This window comes from Centruroides vittatus, unplaced genomic scaffold, assembly GCF_030686945.1.
Source record: "Centruroides vittatus isolate TY-2023 unplaced genomic scaffold, ASM3068694v2 contig_941, whole genome shotgun sequence".
Classification (NCBI taxonomy): Eukaryota; Metazoa; Arthropoda; class Arachnida; order Scorpiones; family Buthidae; genus Centruroides; species Centruroides vittatus.
The window spans coordinates 284,669-285,711 of NW_027122625.1; positions in this window are offsets into that span (position 1 = coordinate 284,669).

Here is a 1,043-nt window from a genome sequence, read left to right on the forward strand (position 1 = left end):
TTCGTACTTTACGGTATTTCGATACACGATTAATAGCGTATCTTGGAAAGGGCGGAAGGCCTATTGGCGCGTATCATATGGACAAAAAGCACAATTGCCTGAGACTCCAAAATAATCTTTTATAAGAAAATATTTCGCCCAAAAAATTCCCTTGAAGAAAATTTTCTGAGGTCAATATAAGTAGGACCCTTCTAATTCAAATTTGCCTGGGCTTCATGAAGCTATAACGCGCCACTAGGGATGCCGGCACTTTCGGTTTTTTTATTTTTAACTCTACACTCTGTAGGCCCTAAGAGGGCCTTTTTAGTAAGCCTATTAAAATCAATTTGGTGTATCGATTAGTCCGAGCAATCGCTTGGACAATCGATACACCAAACTGATACGCCAAACTGAAAGCTTTATGTAAAATAATTTACAGCATATTTTTAAATATCCACATTGTCTGTATACCAAAGTAAATAAATTAATATAGCCTAATATATGATTTGTTTTTTCCGTTAAGAATATATATAAATTATATTATTAATCAAGTTCCATAATAGTACGGACGGTTTGTAAAGAATGGAGACAGAATATCCTCGAAAAATCCTCTGGGGCTTTCAACCCTCCGAATTCAATTCCGAATTCTCATAACGGCCTTAACCGTCTCGACCATCCTACTGGAAAGAGGTAAACATTTGATAGTGCAACTGGAAACATTCAAATATTACTTAATGACTGTATCTGGTCTAATATTCGTATGCATTTCATGTGTATGTTTTTGGCATGTTTTAATTGTGTGCATAAACAACCAGTGAGAAAATTTTACCGACGAGAAAACTTGCGCCAACAAATCCATGTACGCGTAAACCCGGCATTATTATACTGTACTTCGAAACATTTTACTAAATATGAAACTTTTTGAAAAATTACATCCTAAAAACACAATTGAAATTTTTTTATTTAGATACGGTAGAGTAAAAATATTTTTCACATTAAAAAGAAAAAAAACATTACAGTTCATTGAATTAAAAATAACATTTGAAAATTTGACCAATAATGGC